Genomic DNA, 11353 nt, shown 5'->3' with positions numbered 1-11353 from the left:
TGGTGGCCCCATGAGCCAGGCACGCTGGCAGCCGGCTGCCTTCTGCCCGCTCAGCTTCACGCCTGGAGTTTCCTCCGCTCTTGCCAGGCTCTGTAGCCAGGACCCACCCGAAAGTCCAGGGAGCGCTTCTCCTTGCTCTGAGAGCTGTACAAGGCATGCTTTTCCCTCCTTTCCTCTTGGCTGCTTTTCATGGGGAGAGCTTTGGTCTTGCAGCAGTGTTGGCTGAAGGAGCAGAAGGTCGTGGGAGTTGCTCGTTCATGGCTGGGCGTTAGCGTGCTGGAAGGTGTTTGGAGGAGTGAAGGCCTTGTGGAGAGGTGTTCTTGGGAGAGGGGCAGGTGTGTTCTTGGGAGAGGACTCTGGAGGGGGGCTGATGCCTCCCTGTGCCAAATCTCCCTGGACAAGGAGTGGAGCTCTAGGGGCATTGCTGCGAGTGTCTGGAGCCAAGGGAGTGGTGGTGAGCACAGGCATCCTCCAAGCAGCCTGCCGGCTTGTGGGCAGGCATTGTGGACGCTGAGCGCTGGAAGCCCTTTCCCCTTGGGGTTTTCTCCCTGAGCGCTTTGAGAGTTGCCACTCCTTTTTTGGGAGGTGGGGAGAGTCCTAGAGCCTTTGCATTGTGACCACTCTTGTTTTTCGGACTGCTCCCTGCTGACGCCGTGATGGGGTCGTGTCCTTGCAGGCCTGAGCAATGCAGGGGCCAAAGAGTGGAGCACTAGGGGCTCAAGTGCTTGCTAAGAGAAGAGAGGGAAGTGGTCCTTCCTCTGGGCTGCTGCCTGGTGCTGGTTGGGAGGAGAGCTCCTGGCACCAGACGTGAGGACAAACCAGCTTGGCTCTGCCACACGCCCAGCTCCTTCAGTGGGTGGCTTAGCTGGTGCTCTCAGGCTCTGCCTGGGCCATGCCAGGGGGGACCCTGGAGGCCAAGTACTTACTATGTTGGCTTTTCCATGTGGCACGTGCCCTGCTGAAAGCTGCTGGCTTGGCTCGAGGCTTTGCTTGGCAGAGAAATCCCCGGCCTTGCTGAGGCAGGGCAAGGCAAAGGCTTGAGAGCAGTAGAAGCCTTGTGCCGTTTCCCTGGTTGGAAGTGTGCTTGTCTAAGGCTGGTGCACTGGCCCTGTCCGTGCTGCTGAGTGTGTCTGCTTGCTGCCATGTGGTCATTGGTGAGCTCCCTGAGCACGGCCCGAGAGAGGGGGAGTGGTGCCAATGAGTTTTGTCCTCCTTCCTTGAAGCCCCAAAGGGCCCCTCAGTAGGGAGGCCTGTGGGGTGAGGGCCTTGAGGGCACGTGAGGCACAAGAGAGAGGCAAGAGCTGGCGTGATGCGCCTCCTGGGAGAGCACTTGCCCTCTGCTTTGTGGAGGTGGGAAGGGAGCAGGCTCCGGGGTGAGCCGGGATGTTCAGAGGAAGTGCCTGCTGAAAGGCTGTGGAGGACTAGAAGCAAGCAGAAGGGTTGGAGAGTGGGTCTTGGTGTGTTTTGGGGCCCTTGCCCATGGTCGCTTCTGCTCGGAAAAATTGCCTTTCGGAGGGCTCCGAGAGAGGCTGTGCCCACGCGGCACGCCGTGGCCTGGCCGTTGGTGGTGCTCCGTGGCTCTTGCTGGGCCCTGAGACGTGTGGCCCTGGAAGCAGCCTGAAGGGTGTTGGCAGAGCAGCTCTGAGCGTGGCAGCTGTTGTGCTTTCCTAAGAGCCTTGGAGGCTGGGGAAGGGCCCGTCCTCCCCTTGCCGTTGTCATTAGCCCTGCTGGCGGGAGCTAATGGGGGAAGAGCTGCTGAGTGCTGCCTCTGCTGGTGTCCCCCGCTGAGATGCCCTCGTCTGAGTCCTTCCCCGTGTCCCAAACTGTCAGGGCCCCAAACCAGAGAGTGCTTGTTGTCCTTGATGTGTAGGGGATGTGCTGGCTTGGTTCAGTCCTTCCTTGGGGAAGGAAGTGGCCTTTGGAGTTGCGGGAAGGCTTCTTGCTCTGCCTGGGCCATGGGGCCCTGCTGTCTTCAGCTTCATGGTCGCTGCTCCCACGCAATTGGCCCATCAAGAAATGTTGCCACGAATTCCTTGCAGGCCTTTCTCCAGTTCCTAAGCTTCACGGGATCGGTGTTGGTGCTGCCTGAGCAGAAGGTGATCTTCTCTTGGGGCAGGAACCGGCCCGTCCTGGGTGTTTTGCTGCACTAGGAGCAGTGTGAGGCGCCAGGGTGAGTGAGGGAGACCGTTCAGGAGGTGTCTCAGCCTTGGGGAGAGCAGGGGCAGCTGCAGGGGGCAACAGGCACGAGGTCCCTAGTGTCTGCGAGAGCTGGGCCAGCAAATCACCACTGCCCAATCAGTTCTTTGTCGGTAGCTGAGAGGCCAGCAGGGGCCGTGTGGCTCGGCTGCTGATTCTGAGGTCCCTTGGGGCTGAGGAGCTGAGAGGCCAGCTGCAGGAACAAGGCTGGCGTGTTGTCTGTAAGGTCCCTTCTGCAACGGTTCGTGATTGGCTAGCAGGAGGCGTGTGGCTGGGGAGGTGCTGGTGAGGTGTCTTCTAGGTGAGCAGTTGCTGGGGCAGCAGCAGGTGCACAGCTGGGACGCGTGCTTTGGAGGTGACGTTGGCTGGAGCAGCTGGGAGGTGAGCATTTGGCTGATGGCTGAGGAAGTTATTGTGAGGTCACTTGTGTGTCAGGGGCTTGTAGGGCAGTGGCGGGCAGACGGCTGGGAAGGTGGCCGTGAGGTCCTGTCTTTTGGAGTGGCTGATAGGGCAGCAGGAGGCAGGTGGCTGGGAAGGTGCTTGTGAGGTGAGTGCAGAGAGAGCAGCCCAGGTTGCCCATGGCTGGGAAGTGACTCGGAGGTCCCGCCTGTCCCCGCAGTATGTAGGCCTGCAGCGTGGCTTAGACATTGGTGGTGAAATCTAGGCTTGACAGTGTGTGCGTGCTGTGGAAATTGTGCCCCATGAAAAGAGAGGGGCCTGGTGAGATTTGTCTCAGCCTGGGCAACATTCATGGGAAATGAGAACACTGCCCCAAATTTGCTCCCCAGCCTTGCCCATGGTTATGGAACATGGGAAGCACCAGGGTCCCACGTAAAGCCCTCTGGATGATGTGTGTTAAGGGCCTAGTTGCTCTTTTCTGGCATCTCATCTCTCTCCTAAGCACCGCAGACTGAGAAACCTTGCTGAGGCCTTTTCAAAACAAAGAGCCTGCTTTGGTGCCTGAAGGAGGAAGGCTGCGTCCTGTCCCATCCTGTCCTACATCCTCCTTTGACAAGAAGAGTGACCCACGGGAGAAACCAGTCTCACCAGGCTCACCAAAGCATCGCAGCCCATGGCCACCCTTTTGTGCTGTTTGACCTCACATGATTTTGATCCCGTCTTTAACAAGTGCCAAACCCCTAACATAGCCCCAAACCCCAGCTTCCCACACAGGTCTGCCCTGTGCAGAGACCTGTTGGTGCAGGGGCACAGAAGTGACCTCTGCCGTGCCCCATCTTAGATTTTTCACAGCCTTTGTCACCATCTGGTCACGTTCCTGAAGGAGTTATCAGCCAGTTTTGGAAACTAACTGTGGGGAGGGAAGGTGATTGATTGCTTTGCAGAACATGGAGGGAAATCTCTCTGCTCTCTCCCTGGCTGTGCCATCTCCATGGCAGTGACCTACTGAGCCCAGAGATGACACGGGCTGAGGTCACAGGGGGACGTGCCGCATCACAGAGAGGTCTCTCCCCGGTGCCATGGGAGAGCCCTCACTTCCCTGCAAGGCCAGGGCACGGCTCACACACTCCCCACTGCTGCCCTTCAGAGCTACTCCCCAGCAAGGAGGGAGGCCAGGAGGCAGTGGGGCTGCACTGGGGCTCCTCACCAGCGGGCACAAGAGCAGGGACACATTGGAGAGGAATTGTGGGGGACGAGACAGGAGACAAGAGAGTCCTTTTTCCCTGGAGGGAGAGGCGAGCCGAAGGAAAGGGGCCAAACGAGATGGAGACTGCTGGACCAAGAACATTAGCCCAGACCACGGATACTTGTTTTCCAGCACTCTGGCAGCTCTCCGCCAAGGGTAAGGGATTGAGGAACTCCTTCCTGAGGTGTCACACAGAGACTGTGAAATGCAAAAACAGTTGTGGGTCCTGGGCTGTGGGGGTGTCTGGACAGGGCTGGGGGCGGCCACAAGAGCCCTGCTGGAGGGTCCCGTCTGGCTCAGGGCACAATGGGGCAGGCAGGAGTGCTGGGTCCTGGGGCTGGGGCTGTCCTGAGCCCCGAGGCTCCTGTGGGGCTGGCTCCATCCCCTCCTGGTAGGGTGGGGGGGTCAATCCAGGTGCAGGTGTCTCTGGGAGAGGGAGATCCCCCTTGGGGTCTGGCTCTGGCAGGAAAGGGGTCCTGGCTCCCAGAGGCTGCAATGTCCAGCAGATCCCAGGGGGATCTCAAGAGCCTGCTGGAAATGCCCACAGAGGACATGAAACCTTCCCCTTGTAATAACCCTCAGCATGGCACCTGACCCACCACCAACGATGGTGGGAGGAAGGAGCTGCCTGCTGGGTCATGTGTCTGCAATGTTGCCATGGCATCGCCCCCAGTGCTGCCCTGCTACTGGCTGACAAGAGGAGGAGGTTTGGGTTGGGCTGACTGATGTCTCTATCAGCCAATCACAGTCCAGCATGTGGGTTAAAGACACTTATAAGTGGGGCGGGAGCAAAGCAGGAGAGCAGGAGTGGGAGTGAATGGGTGTGTAGGTCTGTTCCCACACTAGCCCTGGCCCTGGCCTTGAGCCTGGGACAGGGGCAGTGGTGCTGGCAGCAAGGTTCCTTTCCTCCAGGAGCTACCAGCGGAGTTAGGACCACGGGACAGAGTGGCCTGGGCCCCAGGCGAACTGCCCTGCAAGCCAGACATGCTGGCTGGCCATGAGAAGCTGCACCGGGGCAGCGCAGTAGGGCTGGGTGAGCTTTGTCTGCAAGATGGGAATGCTCTTTCTGCCCTTGGATTGGTGGAGGTGGGAAGGGAGCAGGAGCAGAGGTGTGAGTGGATGTTCAGAGGAAGTGCTTGTTGCTGCCTCTTGGAGGACTAGAAGGAAACAGAAGGGCTGGAGAGTGGGCCTGGGTGTGTTTTGGGGGCATTTTGGGGGTGGTGTCCTGGCTGCTGCCCTGTGTGGTGGTGTGGCCTGTGTGTGCCTGCTGCAGAGGGGTGTGCTGACTGTCCACGCTGTGTGAGGGGAGGGGTGGGGGTGAGGTGTGTGCCAGAAGTTGGGTGGCGTGTGGTGGGGAGAGGCGGTGGCCCCAGGGTGTTGGTGCTCAGTGTGCAGGAGGAGGCGTGTGGAGAGAGCAGTGGTGTGCGTGGGCAGTGCCATGAGGCTGTGGAGGTGGGGAGTGCTGCGAGGTGAGCAGGTGCCTTGTCTGCTGGGGCCCCGGCTGCCCTGGTGGCCCCATGAGCCAGGCACGCTGGCAGCCGGCTGCCTTCTGCCCGCTCAGCTTCACGCCTGGAGTTTCCTCCGCTCTTGCCAGGCTCTGCAGCCAGGACCCACCCGAAAGTCCAGGGAGCGCTTCTCCTTGCTCTGAGAGCTGTACAAGGCATGCTTTTCCCTCCTTTCCTCTTGGCTGCTTTTCATGGGGAGAGCTTTGGTCTTGCAGCAGTGTTGGCTGAAGGAGCAGGAGGTCGTGGGAGTTGCTCGTTCATGGCTGGGCGTTAGCATGCTGGAAGGTGTTTGGAGGAGTGAAGGCCTTGTGGAGAGGTGTTCTTGGGAGAGGGGCAGGTGTGTTCTTGGGAGAGGACTCTGGAGGGGGGCTGATGCCTCCCTGTGCCAAATCTCCCTGGACAAGGAGTGGAGCTCTAGGGGCATTGCTGCGAGTGTCTGGAGCCAAGGGAGTGGTGGTGAGCACAGGCATCCTCCAAGCAGCCTGCCGGCTTGTGGGCAGGCATTGTGGACGCTGAGCGCTGGAAGCCCTTTCCCCTTGGGGTTTTCTCCCTGAGCGCTTTGAGAGTTGCCACTCCTTTTTTGGGAGGTGGGGAGAGTCCTAGAGCCTTTGCATTGTGACCACTCTTGTTTTTCGGACTGCTCCCTGCTGACGCCGTGATGGGGTCGTGTCCTTGCAGGCCTGAGCAATGCAGGGGCCAAAGAGTGGAGCACTAGGGGCTCAAGTGCTTGCTAAGAGAAGAGAGGGAAGTGGTCCTTCCTCTGGGCTGCTGCCTGGTGCTGGTTGGGAGGAGAGCTCCTGGCACCAGACGTGAGGACAAACCAGCTTGGCTCTGCCACACGCCCAGCTCCTTCAGTGGGTGGCTTAGCTGGTGCTCTCAGGCTCTGCCTGGGCCATGCCAGGGGGGACCCTGGAGGCCAAGTACTTACTATGTTGGCTTTTCCATGTGGCACGTGCCCTGCTGAAAGCTGCTGGCTTGGCTCGAGGCTTTGCTTGGCAGAGAAATCCCCGGCCTTGCTGAGGCAGGGCAAGGCAAAGGCTTGAGAGCAGTAGAAGCCTTGTGCCGTTTCCCTGGTTGGAAGTGTGCTTGTCTAAGGCTGGTGCACTGGCCCTGTCCGTGCTGCTGAGTGTGTCTGCTTGCTGCCATGTGGTCATTGGTGAGCTCCCTGAGCACGGCCCGAGAGAGGGGGAGTGTTGCCAAAGAGTTTTGTCCTCCTTCCTTGAAGCCCCAAAGGGCCCCTCAGTAGGGAGGCCTGTGGGGTGAGGGCCTTGAGGGCACGTGAGGCACAAGAGAGAGGCAAGAGCTGGCGTGATGCGCCTCCTGGGAGAGCACTTGCCCTCTGCTTTGTGGAGGTGGGAAGGGAGCAGGCTCCGGGGTGAGCCGGGATGTTCAGAGGAAGTGCCTGCTGAAAGGCTGTGGAGGACTAGAAGCAAGCGGAAGGGTTGGAGAGTGGGTCTTGGTGTGTTTTGGGGCCCTTGCCCATGGTCGCTTCTGCTTGGAAAAACTGCCTTTCGGAGGGCTCCGAGAGAGGCTGTGCCCACGCGGCACGCCGTGGCCTGGCCGTTGGTGGTGCTCCGTGGCTCTTGCTGGGCCCTGAGACGTGTGGCCCTGGAAGCAGCCTGAAGGGTGTTGGCAGAGCAGCTCTGAGCGTGGCAGCTGTTGTGCTTTCCTAAGAGCCTTGGAGGCTGGGGAAGGGCCCGTCCTCCCCTTGCCGTTGTCATTAGCCCTGCTGGCGGGAGCTAATGGGGGAAGAGCTGCTGAGTGCTGCCTCTGCTGGTGTCCCCCGCTGAGATGCCCTCGTCTGAGTCCTTCCCCGTGTCCCAAACTGTCAGGGCCCCAAACCAGAGAGTGCTTGTTGTCCTTGATGTGTAGGGGATGTGCTGGCTTGGTTCAGTCCTTCCTTGGGGAAGGAAGTGGCCTTTGGAGTTGCGGGAAGGCTTCTTGCTCTGCCTGGGCCATGGGGCCCTGCTGTCTTCAGCTTCATGGTCGCTGCTCCCACGCAATTGGCCCATCAAGAAATGTTGCCACGAATTCCTTGCAGGCCTTTCTCCAGTTCCTAAGCTTCACGGGCTCGGTGTAGGTGCTGCCTGAGCAGAAGGTGATCTTCTCTTGGGGCAGGAACCGGCCCGTCCTGGGTGTTTTGCTGCACTAGGAGCAGTGTGAGGCGCCAGGGTGAGTGAGGGAGACCGTTCAGGAGGTGTCTCAGCCTTGGGGAGAGCAGGGGCAGCTGCAGGGGGCAACAGGCACGAGGTCCCTAGTGTGTGCGAGAGCTGGGCCAGCAAATCACCACTGCCCAATCAGTTCTTTGTCGGTAGCTGAGAGGCCAGCAGGGGCCGTGTGGCTCGGCTGCTGATTCTGAGGTCCCTTGGGGCTGAGGAGCTGAGAGGCCAGCTGCAGGAACAAGGCTGGCGTGTTGTCTGTAAGGTCCCTTCTGCAACGGTTCGTGATTGGCTAGCAGGAGGCGTGTGGCTGGGGAGGTGCTGGTGAGGTGTCTTCTAGGTGAGCAGTTGCTGGGGCAGCAGCAGGTGCACAGCTGGGACGCGTGCTTTGGAGGTGACGTTGGCTGGAGCAGCTGGGAGGTGAGCATTTGGCTGATGGCTGAGGAAGTTATTGTGAGGTCACTTGTGTGTCAGGGGCTTGTAGGGCAGTGGCGGGCAGACGGCTGGGAAGGTGGCCGTGAGGTCCTGTCTTTTGGAGTGGCTGATAGGGCAGCAGGAGGCAGGTGGCTGGGAAGGTGCTTGTGAGGTGAGTGCAGAGAGAGCAGCCCAGGTTGCCCATGGCTGGGAAGTGACTCGGAGGTCCCGCCTGTCCCCGCAGTATGTAGGCCTGCAGCGTGGCTTAGACATTGGTGGTGAAATCTAGGCTTGACAGTGTGTGCGTGCTGTGGAAATTGTGCCCCATGAAAAGAGAGGGGCCTGGTGAGATTTGTCTCAGCCTGGGCAACATTCATGGGAAATGAGAACACTGCCCCAAATTTGCTCCCCAGCCTTGCCCATGGTTATGGAACATGGGAAGCACCAGGGTCCCACGTAAAGCCCTCTGGATGATGTGTGTTAAGGGCCTAGTTGCTCTTTTCTGGCATCTCATCTCTCTCCTAAGCACCGCAGACTGAGAAACCTTGCTGAGGCCTTTTCAAAACAAAGAGCCTGCTTTGGTGCCTGAAGGAGGAAGGCTGCGTCCTGTCCCATCCTGTCCTACATCCTCCTTTGACAAGAAGAGTGACCCACGGGAGAAACCAGTCTCACCAGGCTCACCAAAGCATCGCAGCCCATGGCCACCCTTTTGTGCTGTTTGACCTCACATGATTTTGATCCCATCTTTAACAAGTGCCAAACCCCTAACATAGCCCCAAACCCCAGCTTCCCACACAGGTCTGCCCTGTGCAGAGACCTGTTGGTGCAGGGGCACAGAAGTGACCTCTGCCGTGCCCCATCTTAGATTTTTCACAGCCTTTGTCACCATCTGGTCACGTTCCTGAAGGAGTTATCAGCCAGTTTTGGAAACTAACTGTGGGGAGGGAAGGTGATTGATTGCTTTGCAGAACATGGAGGGAAATCTCTCTGCTCTCTCCCTGGCTGTGCCATCTCCATGGCAGTGACCTACTGAGCCCAGAGATGACACGGGCTGAGGTCACAGGGGGACGTGCCGCATCACAGAGAGGTCTCTCCCCGGTGCCATGGGAGAGCCCTCACTTCCCTGCAAGGCCAGGGCACGGCTCACACACTCCCCACTGCTGCCCTTCAGAGCTACTCCCCAGCAAGGAGGGAGGCCAGGAGGCAGTGGGGCTGCACTGGGGCTCCTCACCAGCGGGCACAAGAGCAGGGACACATTGGAGAGGAATTGTGGGGGACGAGACAGGAGACAAGAGAGTCCTTTTTCCCTGGAGGGAGAGGCGAGCCGAAGGAAAGGGGCCAAACGAGATGGAGACTGCTGGACCAAGAACATTAGCCCAGACCACGGATACTTGTTTTCCAGCACTCTGGCAGCTCTCCGCCAAGGGTAAGGGATTGAGGAACTCCTTCCTGAGGTGTCACACAGAGACTGTGAAATGCAAAAACAGTTGTGGGTCCTGGGCTGTGGGGGTGTCTGGACAGGGCTGGGGGCGGCCACAAGAGCCCTGCTGGAGGGTCCCGTCTGGCTCAGGGCACAATGGGGCAGGCAGGAGTGCTGGGTCCTGGGGCTGGGGCTGTCCTGAGCCCCGAGGCTCCTGTGGGGCTGGCTCCATCCCCTCCTGGTAGGGTGGGGGGGTCAATCCAGGTGCAGGTGTCTCTGGGAGAGGGAGATCCCCCTTGGGGTCTGGCTCTGGCAGGAAAGGGGTCCTGGCTCCCAGAGGCTGCAATGTCCAGCAGATCCCAGGGGCATCTCAAGAGCCTGCTGGAAATGCCCACAGAGGACATGAAACCTTCCCCTTGTAATAACCCTCAGCATGGCACCTGACCCACCACCAACGATGGTGGGAGGAAGGAGCTGCCTGCTGGGTCATGTGTCTGCAATGTTGCCATGGCATCGCCCCCAGTGCTGCCCTGCTACTGGCTGACAAGAGGAGGAGGTTTGGGTTGGGCTGACTGATGTCTCTATCAGCCAATCACAGTCCAGCATGTGGGTTAAAGACACTTATAAGTGGGGCGGGAGCAAAGCAGGAGAGCAGGAGTGGGAGTGAATGGGTGTGTAGGTCTGTTCCCACACTAGCCCTGGCCCTGGCCTTGAGCCTGGGACAGGGGCAGTGGTGCTGGCAGCAAGGTTCCTTTCCTCCAGGAGCTACCAGCGGAGTTAGGACCACGGGACAGAGTGGCCTGGGCCCCAGGCGAACTGCCCTGCAAGCCAGACATGCTGGCTGGCCATGAGAAGCTGCACCGGGGCAGCGCAGTAGGGCTGGGTGAGCTTTGTCTGCAAGATGGGAATGCTCTTTCTGCCCTTGGATTGGTGGAGGTGGGAAGGGAGCAGGAGCAGAGGTGGGAGTGGATGTTCAGAGGAAGTGCTTGTTGCTGCCTCTTGGAGGACTAGAAGGAAACAGAAGGGCTGGAGAGTGGGCCTGGGTGTGTTTTGGGGGCATTTTGGGGGTGGTGTCCTGGCTGCTGCCCTGTGTGGTGGTGTGGCCTGTGTGTGCCTGCTGCAGAGGGGCGTGCTGACTGTCCACGCTGTGTGAGGGGAGGGGTGGGGGTGAGGTGTGTGCCAGAAGTTGGGTGGCGTGTGGTGGGGAGAGGCGGTGGCCCCAGGGTGTTGGTGCTCAGTGTGCAGGAGGAGGCGTGTGGAGAGAGCAGTGGTGTGCGTGGGCAGTGCCATGAGGCTGGGGAGGTGGGGAGTGCTGCGAGGTGAGCAGGTGCCTTGTCTGCTGGGGCCCCGGCTGCCCTGGTGGCCCCATGAGCCAGGCACGCTGGCAGCCGGCTGCCTTCTGCCCGCTCAGCTTCACGCCTGGAGTTTCCTCCGCTCTTGCCAGGCTCTGTAGCCAGGACCCACCCGAAAGTCCAGGGAGCGCTTCTCCTTGCTCTGAGAGCTGTACAAGGCATGCTTTTCCCTCCTTTCCTCTTGGCTGCTTTTCATGGGGAGAGCTTTGGTCTTGCAGCAGTGTTGGCTGAAGGAGCAGGAGGTCGTGGGAGTTACTCATTCATGGCTGGGCGTTAGCGTGCTGGAAGGTGTTTGGAGGAGTGAAGGCCTTGTGGAGAGGTGTTCTTGGGAGAGGGGCAGGTGTGTTCTTGGGAGAGGACTCTGGAGGGGGGCTGATGCCTCCCTGTGCCAAATCTCCCTGGACAAGGAGTGGAGCTCTAGGGGCATTGCTGCGAGTGTCTGGAGCCAAGGGAGTGGTGGTGAGCACAGGCATCCTCCAAGCAGCCTGCCGGCTTGTGGGCAGGCATTGTGGACGCTGAGCGCTGGAAGCCCTTTCCCCTTGGGGTTTTCTCCCTGAGCGCTTTGAGAGTTGCCACTCCTTTTTTGGGAGGTGGGGAGAGTCCTAGAGCCTTTGCATTGTGACCACTCTTGTTTTTCGGACTGCTCCCTGCTGACGCCGTGA

This window comes from Struthio camelus, chromosome 29 (genome assembly GCF_040807025.1).
Source record: "Struthio camelus isolate bStrCam1 chromosome 29, bStrCam1.hap1, whole genome shotgun sequence".
In the NCBI taxonomy this organism is placed as follows: domain Eukaryota; kingdom Metazoa; phylum Chordata; class Aves; order Struthioniformes; family Struthionidae; genus Struthio; species Struthio camelus.
Note: the sequence above shows the minus strand (reverse complement) of the source record.